Consider the following 21450-nt stretch of genomic DNA (forward strand, 5'->3'; position numbering starts at 1 on the left):
AAAGGATGCAGGGAGGAAGGGGCTAAGGAGAGAGGAGGGAGGGGGCTGAGGAGAGAGGCAGGGGCTGAGGAGAGAGGCAGGGGCTGAGGAGAGAGGCAGGGGGCTGAGGAGAGAGGCAGGGGGCTGAGTAGAGAGGCAGGGGCTGAGGAGAGAGGCAGGGGCTGAGGAGAGAGGCAGGGGGCTGAATGAGGGGAGGCTCAGTGAGAGGTCTGGAGAGTAGGGAAGTAGGGGGAGGGAGGCTGGGGAGGTCTTGTGTAACTCAGGGTCTTACATAAAGTCTCTCTCTCCCTCACAGATGAGTGAGCACAGTGAAGGAAGACACCTGGTACAGATACAGCCCTCGCTGTAGAAACACCTAGCTGGCTGTCCATTCATAAAGGAGATAGAGAAAGAAAAAGAAAGAAAGAAAGAAAGAAAGAAAGAAAGAAAGAAAGAAAGAAAGAAAGAAAGAAAGAAAGAAAGAAAGAAAGAAAGAGAGGAGGAGGGAAAGCAGAAGAGAGCCCGGGCTCAGAATAATCCCGCTCTCTCTGACGTTTTCTGGGAACTCAGAGATTTTTCCCTGGGTGTTTAGGAGAGCAGAATGTAATTCCATTAAAATAACAACTCAGCTTTAAAGCCTTAAACTGAACCTGACAGATGTTCACCTAGCTTCATAAACCATCTTTATTAGACACCCAGGCACACACATAGTAACACACGCTATAAAATAACCTGTCACTAGACAAAATGGCTGTTGTAAGTGAGATAGATGAGCAAACTTGACAATGAACCAACCAGATCTACAGGTAGGTACAGTAACAACTCTGTAAGTACGGTGTGATGCAATTACAATACTGGCACTGTTGAAAGTACACTCAGCAAGATCACGTCATCATACATAATGGGTGACTTCCTGTGCTCAAACAATATAGACAGAATTGGCTCTTTGCCTCCTGATTGGCTCGGCGGTCTAAGGTGGTGCACAATTGGCCCAGCGTAGTCCGGGTCAGGGGAGGGTTTAGCTGGCTGGGATGTCCTTGTCCCATCGCGCTCTAGTGACCTCTGTGGTGCACTGGGCGCATGCATGCTGACACGGTCGCCAGGTGTACGTGTTTACTTCGACACCTTGGTGTGGCTGGCTTCCGGGTTAAGTGAGCAGTGTGTCAAGAAGCAGTGCATCATCTGCAGGGTCGTGTTTCGGAGGATGCATGGCTCTCGACCCTCGCCTCTCCGGAGTCCGTACGGGAGTTGCAGCGATGAGACAAGAAAAACTACCAATTGGATATGACGAAATTGGGGAGAAAAAGGAGTAAAACATACCTTGGGAAGAGCCACTGAGCCAATGTTGTCTGTATGTATAAAGTCACCTTGAGTTTGAGTTTGAGTTTATTTTTATTTTTACAGGGACAGTGCACATTAATCAACGTTTCAGTAAAAGTGCCGGTTTTAGCCAGCCGGCTAATTTTCAACCGCAGTCCCTGGGCAGGTTATTAAAAAAAAAATTACAATATAGACAATAGCAGCATAGAACAAGCAAGACATAGCAACATAGGACAAGCAAGACATAGCATACAGAGCAACATAGGACAAGCAAGACATAGCATACAGAGCAACATAGGACAAGCAAGACGTAGCATACAGACAGAGCAACATAAAACAAAAAGCAGCAAGACAAAATTCATAAAAGCAACAAAGTGTTTCCACACCTCACAAGCTACAGACAACAGACAACATGGAAAGCGGCAACACACAGCTAGGGACCATGTTCACAAATCTGATTGACCTTTAGCCATGTCTTCAAGCATTTTGTGAAAGTGTGATATGTGGTGCAGTTATGTGTGTCTGATGGCAGTGTATTCCAGACATGGGAAGCTCTCACAGAGAATGCAGATTTACTAAAGGTGCTTTTCCTTAGGGGAACTATACAGTCACCTCTCATGGCAGACCTTGTGGATCTGCTGCCATATGTCTGGGTTTTCTGTTTAACAAAAATATTGAGTGGAGGGGGAGCCAGGCCATTAAGGATCTTGAATACAAGACATGCGTCGGTGTATTGCACAAGATTTTCCCAACTCAAGAGCTCATGCTTTCTAAGAATGTGACAATGATGATGGCTATTGGGCTTCCTATCAAGCACTTTGAGAGCCTGTTTGTAGACAGACTGAATAGGTTTTAATGTTGTACAGCAAGCTTGGGCCCAACTAGTCAAGCAGTATGTTAAGTGGGGGAGTATCATAGTTTCGAAGTACAGTTTTGCTACCTCTGTAGCCAAACAATTTCGTATAAATCGGAAATTAGCTAGGTTGAATTTGGTTATTTGAATTACTTTTTTTCACATGCTTTTTAAAAGAGAGGTTGGAATCAAGTATGATGCCAAGGTACTTAAAATCGGATACCACCTGGAGCTTCTCCCCTGACACGTAGACATCTGGCTCAGTAGCATCTGTTGCCCTCTTTGTGAAGAACATGCAAACAGTTTTTTTCACATTGAGATGCAAACACGAGTCACTGAGCCACTTTGTAACCTGGACCATTACAGTAGTGAGTTCTTGTGCAGCTTGTTGTTTGCTCTTTGCATGCACATATATCACTGTATCATCTGCATACATTTGAACTTCAGACCCAGTACAGACAGAAGGCAGATCATTAATGTACAGGCTGAACAGGAGGGGCCCCAGTATTGACCCTTGGGGCACGCCCACATCATAGCTACGAGTGGGCGACAGCTCATTGCTCACTCTGACACACTGAGTTCTGCCTTCAAGGTATGATTTCATCCATCTCAAGGCATCAGGGGAAAAGTTGAACTTGGACAATTTTGTGATGAGAATCTCATGGTTAACAGTATCAACAACAGTTGTCGTTTGTGATGATGTTATCTTGATTAGTGTACATCTTGATGACATCTAAGTGTCATCTTGATTAGAGAGTCATTGTCATTACCACCACTATCATCTCCCTTCCCTCTCCACCATCATCTCCCTTCCCTCTCCACCATCATCTCCATTCCCTCCCTATCTCCCTCCTCTCCTCTCCTCTCCTCTCCTCTCCTCTCCTCTCCTCTCCTCTCCTCTCCTCTCCTCTCCTCTCCTCTCCTCTCAACCATCATCTCTCCTATCCTCTCCACCATCATCACTCCTTTCCTCTCCACCATCATCACTCCTCTCCTCTCCACCATCATCTCTCCTCTCCTCTCCACCATCATCACTCCTTTCCTCTCCACCATCATCTCTCCTTTCCTCTCCACCATCATCTCCCTCTCCTCTCCACCATCATCCACCATCATCCACCATCATCTCCCTCTTCTCTCCTCTCCTCTCCTCTCCTCTCCTCTCCTCTCCTCTCCTCTCCTCTCCTCTCCTCTCCTCTCCTCTCCACCATCATCTCCCCCTCCTTTCCTCTCCACCATCATCTCCCTCTCCTCTCCTCTCCTCTCCTCTCCTCTCCTCTCCTCTCCTCTCCTCTCCACCATCATCACTCCTTTTTCCTCCACCATCATCTCCCTCTCCTCTCCACCATCATCTCTCCTTTCCTCTCCACCATCATCCACCATCATCCACCATCATCCACCATCATCTCCTCTCCTCTCCTCTCCTCTCCTCTCCTCTACTCTCCACCATCATCTCCCCTTCCTCTCCTCTCCACCATCATCTCCCTCTCCTCTCCTCTCCTCTCCTCTCCACCATCATCTCCCCTTCCTCTCCTCTCCACCATCATCTCCCTCTCCACTCCACCATCATCTCCCTCTCCTCTCCTCTCCACCATCATCACGCCTTTCCTCTCCACCATCATCCACCATCATCTCCCTCTCCTCTCCTCTCCTCTCCTCTCCTCTCCTCTCCTCTCCTCTCCTCTCCTCTCCTCTCCTCTCCTCTCCTCTCCTCTCCACCATTCTCTCCCCTCCCTCACCTCTCCACCATCATCTCCCCTCCCATCTCCTCCACAAAATATTCTCACCTACCTCTCCTCTTCAACATTCTCTCCCTCTCCACCACCCTCTCCCCTCTCTCAAATCCATTCCCCTCTCCCCCTCACCATCCTCTCTAAGCACTTCCAGGTCAGAGGTCAGGTGGAGGAGTATGTCAACCACTCTATTGAACACTCACAGTCACACACACACACACACACACACACACACACACACACACACACACACACACACACACACACACACACACACACACACACACACACACACACACACACGCACACACACACGCACGCACATACTCAAAAGGGGGCAAGTTCAATTTTCTTAGCCATGGATTAGAGACGCCCACCCAGACCAAGGCGGATTGAAACGGGCAGTGGTATGTCACATTGTACTGCTACAGCACAAACAAAGTACATCCAGTAGAGACACATATTCATCTCATTGGTGTCAGTGGTGCCAAAGCCCAGTAAATAGTGGAAGGCATCAGAGGATCTCTGCTAAGGAGTCAGCTATTACAAGGAGACAAAACACAAAGATACTGTAATTCCTTCCCAGAGAGATTGTATTGGAGTAGGCTGTGAAACACAGACACAAGCTTCCTCCCAGCTCTAACACACACGCACGCTTGCACACACACACACTTAAAACTTAAAGAGTGCAGTCTTCGTTAGTGACGCACAAAAACAACAGAGTGATCCACTAAAAGCTGACCCATTAAGGCCTGCTGGAATCCCAACTGGGAGTACACGTCTGCACTAACACACATCCATTATTTCTCTCAATCGAGCACACACACCCTGTAACACACACACCCTGTAGCACACACACACCCTGTAACACATACACCCTGTAACACATACACCCTGTAACACACACACCCTGTAACACACACACCCTGTAACACATACACCCTGTAACACACACACCCTGTAACACACACACCCTGTAACACACACACCCTGTAACACACACACCCTGTAACACATACACCCTGTAACACACACACCCTGTAACACACACACCCTGTAGCACACACACCCTGTAGCACACACACCCTGTAGCACACACACCCTGTAACACATACACCCTGTAACACACACACCCTGTAACACATACACCCTGTAACACACACACCCTGTAACACACACACCCTGTAACACATACACCCTGTAACACACACACACCCTGTAACACGCACATCCTGTAGCACACACACCCTGTAACACACACACCCTGTAACACACACACCCTGTAACACATACACCCTGTAACACATACACCCTGTAACACATACACCCTGTAACACACACACACCCTGTAACACGCACATCCTGTAGCACAGACACACCCTGTAACACATACACCCTGTAACACATACACCCTGTAACACACACACACCCTGTAACACATACACACCCTGTAACACATACATCCTGTAACACGCACATCCTGTAGCACACACACACCCTGTAACACATACACCCTGTAACACACACACATCCTGTAGCACACATACACCCTGTAACACATACACCCTGTAACACATACACCCTGTAACACACACACACCCTGTAACACGCACATCCTGTAGCACACACACACCCTGTAACACACACACCTTGTAAGACGCACATCCTGTAGCACACACACCCTGTAACACATACACCCTGTAACACATACACCCTGTAACACACACACCCTGTAACACACACACCTTGTAAGACGCACATCCTGTAGCACACACACCCTGTAACACATACACCCTGTAACACATACACCCTGTAACACACACACCCTGTAACACGCACATCCTGTAGCACACACACCCTGTAACACGCACACCCTGTAACACACACACCCTGTAACACGCACATCCTGTATCACACACACCCTGTAACACGCACACCCTCTAACAGTCCAAAAGTCTATGCTTGATGGACCCTGTGCTCCGACACAATCGTGTCACGTCAGCAAGAAAAATAATTGTTTCTCAAAATAACTGTCTCTCAGCTTCTCCCCCCTGTCCCTCCCTCACTGCCTCTCCCTTCCCTTCCCAGCCTCTCTTCTCCCCTCCCCACACAGCCTCTCTCCACCCCTCCCCACACAGCCTCTCTCCTCCCCTCCCCACACAGCCTCTCTCCACCCCTCCCCACACAGCCTCTCTCCTCCCCTCCCCTCTCCCTCCCCTCCCAGCCTCTCTTCTCCCCCCCACACAGCATCTCTCCTCCCCTCCCCTCGCAGGCTCGCTCCCCTCACAACTTCTCCTCTCCTCCCCTCCCCTCTCCCTCCCCTCATAGCCTCTCCTCCCCTCCCCTCCCCTCTCCCTCCCCTCCCAGCCTCTCTTCTCCCCCCCACACAGCATCTCTCCTCCCCTCCCCTCGCAGTCTCGCTCCCCTCACAACCTCTCCTCCCCTCTCCTCCCCTCTCCCTCCCCTCATAGCCTCTCCTCCCCTCCCCTCCCCTCTCCCTCCCCTCCCAGCCTCTCTTCCCCCCCCCCCCCCCACACAGCCTCTCTCCACCCCTCCCTCCCCTCCCAGCCTCTCCCCCCCCCACACAGCATCTCTCCTCCCCTCCCCTCGCAGCCTCGCTCCCTCCCCTCCCCTCACAACCTCTCCTCCCCTCCCCTCCCAGCCTCTCCAGTTGCACTCCTTCCCTCCCCTCCCCTCCCAGCCTCTCTCCTCCCCTCCCCTCCCACTCTCTCTCCTCCCATCCCCTCCCAGCCTCTCCCCACCCCTCCCCTCCCAGCCTCTCCTGTAAATAAAGTATGAAAAGGTGTTGTAACAAGACAATGAGAGGGTGGGAAGGGAAGGGGAAGAAAATTATGTAAAGAATGTCACACTACAACCCAACACCCCCATACTCACTCACACAAACTTGCACACACAACATGCACACAAAGCATCTCAGTACAGCAAACACAGACACATTAACACACACACACACACATTAACACACACACACACACACACACACACACACACACACACACACACACACACACACACACACACACACACACAGGGTCTGTGGGTGCAGGCTAACACTGCAACTCTTAATTAAATCAGGTCAACAGAATCTAGGCCCAGAATGTGTTCAGAACATCAACATACTGTACCAGTCCAACTCCACTCACAATACACCAGTCTACCAGTCTAACTCCACTCACAATACACCAGTCTACCAGTCTACCAGTTCAACTCCACTCACAATATACCAGTCTACCAGTCTAACTCCACTCACAATACACCAGTCTACCAGTCTACCAGTCCAACTCCACTCACAATACACCAGTCTACCAGTCTAACTCCACTCACAATACACCAGTCTACCAGTCTACCAGTTCAACTCCACTCACAATACACCAGTCTACCAGTCTAACTCCACTCACAATACACCAGTCTACCAGTCTACCAGTTCAACTCCACTCACAATATACCAGTCTACCAGTCTAACTCCACTCACAATACACCAGTCTACCAGTCTACCAGTTCAACTCCACTCACAATACACCAGTCTACCAGTCTACCAGTCCAACTCCACTCACAATACACCAGTCTACCAGTCTACCAGTCCAACTCTACTCACAATACACCAGTCTACCAGTCTACCAGTCTAACTCCACTCACAATACACCAGTCTACCAGTCTACCAGACCAACTCCACTCACAATACACCAGTCTACCAGTCTACCAGTTCAACTCCACTCACAATACACCAGTCTACCAGTCTACCAGTCCAACTCCACTCACAATACACCAGTCTACCAGTCTACCAGTCCAACTCTACTCACAATACACCAGTCTACCAGTCTACCAGTCCAACTACACTCACAATACACCAGTCTACCAGTCTACCAGTCCAACTCCACTCACAATACACCAGTCTACCAGTCCAACTACACTCACAATACACCAGTCTACCAGTCTACCAGTCCAACTCCACTCACAATACACCAGTCTACCAGTCTACCAGTCCAACTCCACTCACAATACACCAGTCTACCAGTCTACCAGTCCAACTCCACTCACAATACACCAGTCTACCAGTCTACCAGTCCAACTCCACTCACAATACACCAGTCTACCAGTCTACCAGTCCAACTCCACTCACAATACACCAGTCTACCAGTCTACCAGTCCAACTCTACTCACAATTAGAGGTAAACCGATTATGATTTTTCAAAGCCGATACCGATACCGATTATTGGAGGACCAAAAAAGCTGGTACCGATTAATCAGCCGATCTAACAATATAACAGTATACCAGTCTAACAATATAACAGTCTAACAATATACCAGTCTACCAGTCCAACAATATACCGATCTAACAATATAACAGTATACCAGTCTAACAATATAACAGTCTAACAATATACCAGTCTACCAGTCCAACAATATACCGGTCTAACAATATAGCAGTCTACCAGTCTAACAATATAACAGTATACCAGTCTAACAATATAACAGTCTAACAATATAACAGTATACCAGTCTACCAGTCCAACAATATAACAGTCTAACAACATAACAGTCTAACAATATACCAGTCTAACAACATAAAAGTCTAACAATATACCAGTCTAACAACATAACAGTCTAACAATATACCAGTCTAACAACATAACAGTCTAACAATATACCAGTCTACCAATATAACAGTCTACCAGTCTAACAATATACCAGTCTACCAGACGACCAGTCTACCAGTCTAACAATATAACAGTCTAACAATATAACAGTCAAACAATATAACAGTCTAACAATATAACAGTCTAACAATATACCAGTCTACCAGTCCAACAATATAACAGTCTAACAATATAACAGTATACCAGTCTAACAATATACCAGTCTACCAATATAACAGTCTACCAGTCTAACAATATACCAGTCTACCAGACGACCAGTCTACCAGTCTAACAATATAACAGTCTAACAATATAACAGTCTAACAATATAACAGTCTAACAATATAACAGTCTAACAATATACCAGTATACCAGTCTAACAATATAACAGTCTAACAATATACAGTGCCTTGCAAAAGTTTTCAGCCCCCTTGAACTTTGCGATCTTTTGCCACATTTCAATGTTTGCACGCCCAATTTTTCAGTTTTTGATTTGTTAAAAAAGTTTGAAATATCCAATAAATGTCGTTCCACTTCATGATTGTGTCCCACTTGTTGTTGATTCTTCACAAAAAAATACAGTTTTATATCTTTATGTTTGAAGCCTGAAATGTGGCAAAAGGTCGCAAAGTTCAAGGGGGCCGAATACTTTCGCAAGGCACTGTACCAGTCTACCAGTCTACCAGTCTAACAATATAACAGTCTAACAATATACCAGTCTAACAATATAACAGTCTAACAATATAACAGTCTACCAGTCTAACAATATAACAGTCTAACAATATAACAGTCTAACAATATAACAGTCTAACAATATAACAGTCTACCAGTCTAACAATATAACAGTCTAACAATATACCAGTCCAACAATATAACAGTCCAACAATATAACAGTCTAACAATATAACAGTCTACCAGTCCAACAATATACCAGTCTAACAATATAACAGTCTACCAGTCTAACAATATACCAGTCTACCAGTCTAACAATATAACAGTCTAACAATATAACAGTCTAACAACATAACAGTCTAACAATATAACAGTCTAACAATATACCAGTCTACCAGTCCAACAATATAACAGTCTAACAATATACCAGTCTACCAGTCCAACAATATAACAGTATACCAGTCCAACAATATAACAGTCTAACAATATAACAGTATACCAGTCTAACAATATAACAGTATACCAGTCCAACAATATAACAGTCTAACAATATAACAGTATACCAGTCCAACAATATAACAGTATACCAGTCCAACAATATAACAGTCTAACAATATAACAGTATACCAGTCTAACAATATAACAGTATACCAGTCCAACAATATAACAGTCTAACAATATAACAGTCTAACAATATAACAGTCTAACAATATAACAGTCTACCAGTCCAACAATATAACAGTCTAACAATATAACAGTATACCAGTCCAACAATATAACAGTATACCAGTCCAACAATATAACAGTCTAACAATATAACAGTATACCAGTCTAACAATATAACAGTATACCAGTCCAACAATATAACAGTCTAACAATATAACAGTATACCAGTCCAACAATATAACAGTCTACCAGTCTAACAATATACCAGTCTACCAGTCCAACAATATACCAGTCTACCAGTCCAACAATATACCAGTCTAACAATATAACAGTCTACCAGTCTAACAATATACCAGTCTACCAGTCTAACAATATAACAGTCTAACAATATAACAGTCTAACAATATAACAGTCTAACAACATAACAGTCTAACAACATAACAGTCTAACAATATAACAGTCTAACAATATAACAGTCTAACAATATAACAGTCTAACAATATAACAGTCTAACAACATAACAGTCTAACAATATAACAGTCTAACAATATAACAGTCTACCAGTCTAACAATATAACAGTCTAACAATATACCAGTCTAACAATATAACAGTCTAACAATATAACAGTCTAACAATATACCAGTCTAACAATATAACAGTCTAACAATATAACAGTCTAACAATATAACAGTCTAACAATATAACAGTCTACCAGTCTAACAATATAACAGTCTACCAGTCTAACAATATACCAGTCTAACAATATAACAGTCTAACAATATAACAGTCTAACAACATAACAGTCTAACAATATACCAGTCTAACAATATAACAGTCTACCAGTCTAACAATATAACAGTCTACCAGTCTAACAATATACCAGTCTACCAGTCTAACAATATAACAGTATACAAGTCTAACAATATAACAGTCCAACAATATACCAGTCTAACAATATAACAGTCTACCAGTCTAACAATATACCAGTCTACCAGTCTAACAATATAACAGTCTACCAGTCTAACAATATAACAGTCTACCAGTCTAACAGTCTAACAATATAACAGTCTACCAGTCTAACAATATAACAGTCTAACAATATAACAGTCTAACAATATACCAGTCTACCAGTCCAACAATATACCAGTCTACCAGTCCAACAATATACCAGTCTAACAATATAACAGTCTACCAGTCCAACAATATAACAGTCTACCAGTCTAACAATATAACAGTCTACCAGTCTAACAATATAACAGTCTACCAGTCTAACAATATACCAGTCTACCAGTCCAACAATATACCAGTCTAGCAGTCCAACAATATACCAGTCTAACAATATACCAGTCTACCAGTCCAACAATATAACAGTCTAACAATATACCAGTCTAACAATATAACAGTCTACCAGTCTAACAATATACCAGTCTAATAATATAACAGTCTAACAATATAACAGTCTAACAATATAACAGTCTAACAATATAACAGTCTAACAATATAACAGTCTAACAATATAACAGTCTAACAATATAACAGTCTAACAATATAACAGTCTACCAGTCTAACAACATAACAGCCTATCAGTCTCAGTCTTACAGTCTAAAAATATACCAGTCACCAGACCACAAGTCTACCAGTCTAACGGTCCAACAATATAACAGTCTAACAATATACCAGTCTACCAGATGACCAGTCTACCAGTCTAACAATATACAAGTCTACCAGACTACCAGTCTACCAGTCTAACAATATACCAGTCTACCAGTATACCAGTCCAACAATATAACAGTCTAACAATATAACAGTCTAACAATATAACAGTATAACAGTCTAACAATATAACAGTCTAACAATATAACAGTATACCAGTCTAACAATATAACAGTATACCAGTCCAACAATATAACAGTATACCAGTCTAACAATATAACAGTATACCAGTCTAACAATATAACAGTCTAACAACATAACAGTCTAACAATATAACAGTCTACCAGTCTAACAATATAACAGTCTAACAACATAACAGTCTAACAATATAACAGTATAACAGTCTAACAATATAACAATATACCAGTCTAACAATATAACAGTCTAACAATATAACAGTCTAACAATATAACAGTCTAACAATATAACAGTCTAACAATATAACAGTCTACCAGTCCAACAATATAACAGTCTAACAATATAACAGTATACCAGTCCAACAATATAACAGTATACCAGTCCAACAATATAACAGTCTAACAATATAACAGTATACCAGTCTAACAATATAACAGTATACCAGTCCAACAATATAACAGTCTAACAATATAACAGTATACCAGTCCAACAATATAACAGTCTACCAGTCTAACAATATACCAGTCTACCAGTCCAACAATATACCAGTCTACCAGTCCAACAATATACCAGTCTAACAATATAACAGTCTACCAGTCTAACAATATACCAGTCTACCAGTCTAACAATATAACAGTCTAACAATATAACAGTCTAACAATATAACAGTCTAACAATATAACAGTCTAACAATATAACAGTCTAACAATATAACAGTCTAACAACATAACAGTCTAACAATATAACAGTCTAACAATATAACAGTCTACCAGTCTAACAATATAACAGTCTAACAATATACCAGTCTAACAATATAACAGTCTAACAATATAACAGTCTAACAATATACCAGTCTAACAATATAACAGTCTAACAATATAACAGTCTAACAATATAACAGTCTAACAATATAACAGTCTACCAGTCTAACAATATAACAGTCTACCAGTCTAACAATATACCAGTCTAACAATATAACAGTCTAACAATATAACAGTCTAACAACATAACAGTCTAACAATATACCAGTCTAACAATATAACAGTCTACCAGTCTAACAATATAACAGTCTACCAGTCTAACAATATACCAGTCTACCAGTCTAACAATATAACAGTATACAAGTCTAACAATATAACAGTCCAACAATATACCAGTCTAACAATATAACAGTCTACCAGTCTAACAATATACCAGTCTACCAGTCTAACAATATAACAGTCTACCAGTCTAACAATATAACAGTCTACCAGTCTAACAGTCTAACAATATAACAGTCTACCAGTCTAACAATATAACAGTCTAACAATATAACAGTCTAACAATATACCAGTCTACCAGTCCAACAATATACCAGTCTACCAGTCCAACAATATACCAGTCTAACAATATAACAGTCTACCAGTCCAACAATATAACAGTCTACCAGTCTAACAATATAACAGTCTACCAGTCTAACAATATAACAGTCTACCAGTCTAACAATATACCAGTCTACCAGTCCAACAATATACCAGTCTAGCAGTCCAACAATATACCAGTCTAACAATATACCAGTCTACCAGTCCAACAATATAACAGTCTAACAATATACCAGTCTAACAATATAACAGTCTACCAGTCTAACAATATACCAGTCTAATAATATAACAGTCTAACAATATAACAGTCTAACAATATAACAGTCTAACAATATAACAGTCTAACAATATAACAGTCTAACAATATAACAGTCTAACAATATAACAGTCTAACAATATAACAGTCTACCAGTCTAACAACATAACAGCCTATCAGTCTCAGTCTTACAGTCTAAAAATATACCAGTCACCAGACCACAAGTCTACCAGTCTAACGGTCCAACAATATAACAGTCTAACAATATACCAGTCTACCAGATGACCAGTCTACCAGTCTAACAATATACAAGTCTACCAGACTACCAGTCTACCAGTCTAACAATATACCAGTCTACCAGTATACCAGTCCAACAATATAACAGTCTAACAATATAACAGTCTAACAATATAACAGTATAACAGTCTAACAATATAACAGTCTAACAATATAACAGTATACCAGTCTAACAATATAACAGTATACCAGTCCAACAATATAACAGTATACCAGTCTAACAATATAACAGTATACCAGTCTAACAATATAACAGTCTAACAACATAACAGTCTAACAATATAACAGTCTACCAGTCTAACAATATAACAGTCTAACAACATAACAGTCTAACAATATAACAGTATAACAGTCTAACAATATAACAATATACCAGTCTAACAATATAACAGTCTAACAATATAACAGTCTAACAATATAACAGTCTAACAATATAACAGTCTAACAATATAACAGTCTACCAGTCCAACAATATAACAGTCTAACAATATAACAGTATACCAGTCTAACAATATAACAGTATACCAGTCTAACAATATACCAGTCTACCAGTCTAACAATATAACAGTCTACCAGTCCAACAATATACCAATCTAACAATATAACAGCCTACCAATATAACAGTCTAACAATATTACAGTCTAACAATATAACAGTCTAACAATATAACAATATAACAGTCTAACAATATAACAGTCTAACAATATACCAGTCTACCAGTCCAACAATATAACAGTATACCAGTCTAACAATATACCAGTCTACCAGTCTAACAATATAACAGTTTACAAGTCTATACCAGTCTAACAATATAACAGTATACCAGTCCAACAATATACCAGTCTACCAGTCTAACAATATAACAGTCTAACAATATACCTGTCTACCAGTCTAACAATATAACAGTCTAACAATATACCAGTCTACCAGTCTAACAATATACCAGTCTACCATTCCAACAATATAACAGTCTACCAGTCCAACAATATAACAGTCTAACAATATAACAGTATACCAGTCTAACAATATAACAGTATACCAGTCTAACAATATAACAGTCTACCAGTCTAACAATATAACAGTCTAACAACATAACAGTCTAACAATATAACAGTATAACAGTCTAACAATATAACAATATAACAGTCTAACAATATAACAGTCTAACAATATACCAGTCTACCAGTCCAACAATATAACAGTATACCAGTCTAACAATATACCAGTCTACCAGTCTAACAATATAACAGTTTACAAGTCTATACCAGTCTAACAATATAACAGTATACCAGTCCAACAATATACCAGTCTACCAGTCTAACAATATAACAGTCTAACAATATACCTGTCTACCAGTCTAACAATATAACAGTCTAACAATATACCAGTCTACCAGTCTAACAATATACCAGTCTACCATTCCAACAATATAACAGTCTACCAGTCCAACAATATAACAGTCTAACAATATAACAGTATACCAGTCTAACAATATAACAGTATACCAGTCTAACAATATAACAGTATACCAGTCTAACAATATAACAGTCTAACAATATAACAGTCTAACAATATACCAGTCTACCAGTCCAACAATATAACAGTCTAACAATATACCAGTCTACCAGTCTAACAATATAACAGTCTACCAGTCTAACAATATACCAGTCTACCAGTCTACCAGTCTAACAATATAACAGTCTACCAGTCCAACAATATAACAGTCTACCAGTCTAACAATATAACAGTCTAACAATATACCTGTCTACCAGTCTAACAATATAACAGTCTAACAATATACCAGTCTACCAGTCTAACAATATACCAGTCTACCATTCCAACAATATAACAGTCTACCAGTCCAACAATATAACAGTCTAACAATATAACAGTATACCAGTCTAACAATATAACAGTATACCAGTCTAACAATATAACAGTATACCAGTCTAACAATATAACAGTCTAACAATATAACAGTCTAACAATATACCAGTCTACCAGTCCAACAATATAACAGTCTAACAATATACCAGTCTACCAGTCTAACAATATAACAGTCTACCAGTCTAACAATATACCAGTCTACCAGTCTAACAATATAACAGTCTACCAGTCCAACAATATAACAGTCTACCAGTCTAACAATATAACAGTCTACCAGTCTAACAATATAACAGTCTAACAATATAACAGTATACCAGTCTAACAATATAACAGTCTACCAGTCTAACAATATAACAGTCTACCAGTCTAACAATATAACAGTATACCAGTCCAACAATATAACAGTATACCAGTCTAACAATATAACAGTATACCAGTCTAACAATATACCAGTCTAATAATATAACAGTCTAACAATATAACAGTCTAACAATATAACAGCCTATCAGTCTCAGTCTTACAGTCTAAAAATATACCAGTCACCAGACCACAAGTCTACCAGTCTAACGGTCCAACAATATAACAGTCTAACAATATACCAGTCTACCAGTTGACCAGTCTACCAGTCTAACAATATACCAGTCTACCAGACTACCAGTCTACCAGTCTAACAATATACCAGACTACCAGACTACCAGTCTAACAATATAATAGTCTAACACCATACCAGTTACCAGTCTCAGAGTCTACCAGTCTCACAGTCTACCAATATAACAGTCTACCAGTCTCACAGTTTAACAGTCTCACAGTCTACCAGTCTCACAGTCTACCAGTCTCACAGTCTAACAGTCTCACAGTCTACCAGTCTAACAGTCTACCAGTCTCACAGTCTAACAGTATACCAGTCTAACACACCACCTATACTGGCTGGTTAACCGGTTAAGGTTTGATCAAGACATGCAAATTAATATTGTTAGTAGCCCTCATATTAAAACTGTGTGTGTGTGTGTGTGTGTGTGTGTGTGTGTGTGTGTGTGTGTGTGTGTGTGTGTGTGTGTGTATCTATGTATGTATAAGAAGGGATATTCCACAGAAAGATGCTTGCTAACTAGTATGACCTTGTTCAATAGAAAAAAAGTCTGACATGACAATAAACAGTACAGATGTAATTCATATTAACACCGCCCTCTTCTGGTAGAATGTGGGAAAGCATTCAATCATGTTTATTTCCCGAATGAAAAGTCTCACAGTTTATTCAAATTATCTGATTAAAGTACATTCAACACTAAATACCAGGTCATAGATGCCATGTCCTGTTAATTTGCCAGACAACATGCCAAATCAGCTGACTTTCAGTGTCCTCTTGTCTGAGTGGAAAGGACCACACCACCTTACTAGAGGAGACAAGTTTACACAACAGCAAAGTACAGAAAACTCTAGCATAGACTCTCATGGTAGACTGGGTACTAAACTACTCTCATGATAGACTGGGTACTAAACTACTCTCATGATAGACTGGGTACTAAACAACTCTCATGGTAGACTGGGTACTAAACAACTCTCATGGTAGACTGGGTACTAAACAACTCTCATGGTAGACTGGGTACTAAACTATTCTCTGGGTAGACTGGGTACTAAACTACTCTCTGGGTAGACTGGGTACTAAACTATTCTCTGGGTAGACTGGGTAGTAACCTACTCTCTGGGTAGACTGGGTACTAAACTACTCTCTGGGTAGACTGGGTACTAAACTACTCTCTGGGTAGACTGGGTACTAAACTACTCTCTGGGTAGACTGGGTACTAAACTATTCTCTGGGTAGACTGGGTAGTAACCTACTCTCTGGGTAGACTGGGTACTAAACTACTCTCTGGGTAGACTGAGTACTAAACTACTCTCTGTGTAGACTGGGTACTAAACTACTCTCATGATAGACTGGGTACTAAACTACTCCCATGATAGACAGGGTACTAAACTAGTCTCATGATAGACTGGGTACTAAACTACTCTCATGATAGACTGGGTACTAAACATATCTCATGCTAGACTGGGTACAAAACTACTCTCATGATAGTCTGGGTACTAAACTACTCTCTGGGTGCACTGGGTACTAAACTACTCTCATGATATACTGGGTACTAAACTACTCTCATGATAGACTGGGTACTAAACTACTCTCATGATAGACTGGGTACTAAACTACTCTCATGATAGACTGGGTAGTAAACTACTCTCATGATAGACTGGGTACTAAACTACTCTCATGATAGACTGGGTACTAAACATATCTCATGATAGACTGGGTACAAAACTACTCTCATGACTGACTGGGTACTAAACTACTCTCTGGGTAGACTGGGTACTAAACTACTCTCATGATAGACTGGGTACTACACTACTCTCTGGGTAGACTGGGTACTAAACTACTCTCATGGTCGACTGCGTACTAAACAATTCTCATGGTAGACTGGGTACTAAACTACTCTCTGGGTAAACTGAGTATTAAACTACTCTCATGGTAGACTGGGTAGTAAACTACTCTCTGGGTAGACTGGTCAACAAACTACTCTCATGGTAGACTGGGTACTAAACTACTCTCTGGGTAGACTGGGTACTAAACTACTCTCTTGGTAGACTGGGTACTAAACTACTCTCATGGTAGACTGGGTACTAAACTACTCTCTGGGTAAACTGAGTACTAAACTACTCTCATGGTAGACTGAGTACTAAACTACTCTCATGGTAGACTGGGTACTAAACATATCTCATGGTAGACTGAGTACTAAACTACTCTCTGGGTAGACTGGGTACTAAACTACTCTCATGATAGACTGGGTACTAAACTACTCTCTGGGTAGACTGGGTACTAAACTACTCTCTGGGTAGACTGGGTACTAAACTACTCTCTGGGTAGACTGGGTACTAAACTGTTCCTGAAATGTAGTGTGCTCTTTAGGAAACTCCTGTCTCAGTGTTCCAGCAGTAACCGCTGTACCATGGAAACTTACCAAATAACACTGGGAAAACTGATGTAGAGGAAGTTCAGTCTGACTCTGAGCTCATTGTTAGATCTAGACAACAGTAGACCCCACACCCGCTCCAGGGAAAGACTCAAGCAGGGTGTGTGTCCACACACACCCTGCTTGCCTGCAAGCCATGCAGGCTTGCAGGGCTGCACGTGCACAGACACACACACACATGACACAGACCACACATCCACGCACACAGGCACACACACAATGAACCAGAGCCTGCTGTCCAGGAGTGTCAAATCCAGATAAGAATTCAGTTAACGAGCTAATCAAAGCTAATTAAGTGTGTGTACATGTGTCCCTGTGATTGTGCTTGTGCATGTACGCGTGTGTGTGCAAGTGAAATAGATAATAAACAAAAGTTCAATAAACAATAAAAAACTAACGGTAAACATTACACTCACAAAATTTCCAAAAGAATAAAGACATTTCAAATGTCATATTATGTCTATATATAGTGCTGTAACAATGTGCAAATAGTTAAAATACAAAAAGGAAAATAGATAAACATAAATGGTGTTTGTTCTTCACTGGTTGCTCTTTTCTTGTGGCAACAGGTCACAAATCTTGCTGCTGTGATGGCACACTGTTGTATTTCACCCAGTAGATATGGGAGTTTATCAAAATCGGGTTTGTTTTCAAATTACTTGTGGGTCTGTGTAATCTGAGGATAATATGTGTCTCTAATATGATCATACATTGGGCAGGAGGTTAGGAAGTGCAGCTCAGTTTAAACATAATTTCGAGGGCAGTGTGCACATAGCCTGTCTTCTCTTGAGAGCCATGTCTGCCTACGGCGGCCTTTCTCAATAGCAAGGCTATGCTCACTGAGTCTGTAGATAGTCAAAGATTTCCTTAATTTTGGGTCAGTCACAGTGGTCAGTTATTCTGCCAAAGTGTACTCTCTGTTCAGGGCCAAATAGCATTCTAGTTTGCTCTGTTTTTTTGTTAATTCTTTCCAATGTGTCAAGTAATTATCTTTTTGTTTTCTCATGATTTGATTGTGTTGCTGTCCTGGGGCTCGCTCTCTCTTTCTCTCTCATTCTCTCTCTCTCTCCCAGCCTCCCTCTTTCTCTCTCAGACTCTCTCTCATTCTCTCTCTCCCAGCCTCTCTCTTTCTCTCTCTCTCAGCCTCTCTCTCTCAGCCTCTCTCTTAGCCTCTCTCTTAGCCTCTCTCTCTTAGCAATGTTCCCTCTACAGATTATTCCTCAGATACTGAACCACCAGCTCCCACTGATTAATATAGTGTATAACCATCAACATCAGGATATTCACTCCAATCAGGCCTTATTGGCGATGATAGGGCTATGATACGATTTTAAGAAGAAAAAACACCTGGTCTTGCGGGAGGCGTAACTCTGAATCTGCGTACACAGAAACAGTCTCTGATGCAAACAGTTCCTGCTTCAATCCAGTATCTCGCTCACTGGTGGGCCTGTGTTAATTTTTGACACACACACACACACACACACACACACACACACACACACACACACACACACACACACACACACACACACACACACACACACACACACACACACACACACACACACACACACACACACACACACACCATTCCCAGCCAGGCAGTTATAGTGAAGAGATGGTGCTGACTGCCCTCCTACGCAGTAATAACTCTGTGACCATGATGACTCTCTACAGAACGTGTCTGTTAGGTCAGTGTCCTTGGGTTTCTAAGAAAGGTGCTTTAAATCCCATGTATTATTATTATTATTATTATGTAACACCGCCTTCAGTCTACTCACCAGAGTGGCGGTCAAAAACACTGCCTATACAGACACAATGCAAAGGAACTCCACACAATAAAACACATTCATTGAACAAGTAGACTATTGAGCGTCACTCTTTTTTGCACGCACACCCGCAGACACACACACATACACACACCATATTCCATTAGCACAGGTAACGCAGCTATTTGACTTCCAAAGAGTCTCTCCTAGAGACTACAATCTGAAGTCATCTCAGCAGGATCCCATTAAGAATAGACCAGCCTCCTCTACACGCTTAGAAAAAAAGGTTCTATCTAGAACCTAAAAGAGTTCTTCAGCTGTTCCCATATGAGAACCCTTTGAATAACCCTTTTTTCTTCCAGGTAGAACCTTTTTGGGTTCCATGTAGAACTCTTTTCACAGAGGGATCTACATGGGTCTCTCTGGGTTTTGAATGGATCTACATTATCACCATAGGAGTTCAGTTAGGAATATAATGGAGGAAAGTGGAGTGTGTGTGTACACTCACCACTCGGGGTCGACAGGTGTGATGTCGATGCGGGGCGGGGTGCAGAAGGGGAGGAAGGTGGGTCGGACGACCCAGTCATTGTCAGGGGTCCGCGACCTCTCTGCCTGTCTCCACGACAATGGGGGCAGCTGCAGGTTGCCAGAGAAACGCCTGCGTCCCCTCCGTAGGTCGACACCAAGCGTACAGGAGTACTCACTAAGACCACAGTCTGGAGGCCCTTTACTGTCCTAGAGAGAGAAAAAAAAATACTTTTGATGAATACAAGATGAATATGAGATTATATGTTGATTGATATGTCCTGCACACTCACATCTTTCAGATTGACTACTTTGGCCACTAAGGGGAACCAAAGGCCTTGTTTTCAACGGCAGCTGATTTCAGAAGATAGAACAGAGAGAAGCAGCCTGATGTTGAAGAACGTCACTCTCTTGTTTTTGAGTTGATGAGAGATCCAACCACAGAAGCAAGCACCCCCCTTTTCCTCACTTGACTTGCTTCAAAACAAGATGTTCTCCAACTGGCATGTACCACTGAGCATGTCTAAGAGGGGGTTTCCCCTGAGTCCCTCTTGGTCCTCCCAAATGAATGGCCTTGCAGTTTTTCTCAATTGGTTTAGTACAAG

The 21450-nt window shown here is 41.4% G+C and overlaps 1 protein-coding gene across 1 annotated transcript in view; it reads right to left on the minus strand.

Moving 5' to 3' along the window:
- The window catches only part of LOC139409470 (phosphodiesterase 4B, cAMP-specific a), a 243243-nt gene extending 222194 nt beyond the window's left edge, over window positions 1-21049 (minus strand). The window contains exon 1 of the mRNA XM_071154649.1: window positions 20829-21049. The gene's annotated coding sequence lies outside the window, so the exon portion shown is untranslated. The remainder of the gene's footprint in view (window positions 1-20828) is intronic.
- Window positions 21050-21450: the final 401 nt, after the last annotated feature.

The sequence above is a fragment of the Oncorhynchus clarkii genome, chromosome 5 (genome assembly GCF_045791955.1).
Source record: "Oncorhynchus clarkii lewisi isolate Uvic-CL-2024 chromosome 5, UVic_Ocla_1.0, whole genome shotgun sequence".
Classification (NCBI taxonomy): Eukaryota; Metazoa; Chordata; class Actinopteri; order Salmoniformes; family Salmonidae; genus Oncorhynchus; species Oncorhynchus clarkii.